This window comes from Penaeus monodon, chromosome 21, assembly GCF_015228065.2.
Source record: "Penaeus monodon isolate SGIC_2016 chromosome 21, NSTDA_Pmon_1, whole genome shotgun sequence".
Taxonomy (NCBI): Eukaryota; Metazoa; Arthropoda; class Malacostraca; order Decapoda; family Penaeidae; genus Penaeus; species Penaeus monodon.
Window position 1 is genome coordinate 21,833,585 of NC_051406.1, and position 1,009 is coordinate 21,834,593.

The window sequence follows — 1,009 nt, forward strand, 5'->3', positions numbered from 1 at the left end:
AGTGGGCACAGGTGTGGCATTAGGGGCTGAAATAGGGTTAGGAGAAGGAGCAGAAGCAGGATTGGGGGATGCAGCATTGGTCTTATCATACTCAGTCAAAATGGAGTCATGATTGACCAGTTTTACGGCTGTGGTAATAGAAGTGGGTTGGCTGGGTGCATCTAATGGTGATGAGTCCACATCCATTGGTGCATCTGGAGTTTTGGTTAACTCTGAGGCTTGTGCTGTAGTTGGTGGGGGTGATGATGGTGGTGAGGGGCAAGGTGATAATTGGGGAAATTCATTTTGCACTTGGGCTACATTAAATAACACCTGTGACAACTGAGATGCAACATAGGTATCAAGTATCTGGCTCATGACCAATGTCAATAGTCTGTTTTCACAATTAGCTAAAACCCGAGCATTAGCTGGCACTCGCGAAAGGTGCACCAGTGTGTTAGCAGCCCGCCGCACCATGTCCAGGCTCGTCCCCATCAGCTCAGGGTTTTCCTTGAGGGCACTCACACCCTGCACATTAGCCACATTCATCGCCGCAGCCTCTGCCTCCTCGATGAAAGCCACAAGGAGAGAGACACACCCATTCTGCATGGCTATGACTCTAGCCACACCAGAGTCTGCAGCTGAGAAATAGTGGAGGAGGTTGATGGAGAACTCGCGTAGGACCTGGTCCTCCCCGCGGCACATAAAGCGGGTCAGCTGGCCACACAGGCTGTCTAACCGTGTAAAAGGTGGTGTAGCTAGAACTAAGTCTGTGTTCTGGTCAAGCACACAGAGCTTAACAAGGGCCTCCAGGGCGAGACGCTGAGGTGACAATGCAGACTGAAGAGATGTTCCACCACCTGGGAAGGGATCCTGACCATATGAGGCAGAACAGGTGGCCCAGTGTAGAAGGCCATTTAACAAGGGCCGTGAGATCTCTTCTGGGTAAATTGACAAATCAAGAGAGCCTGCCATGTTGGCCAGGGTGACCAGCGTGTTCTCATGCACATGGTGGAGGGGGGCCCCCCCC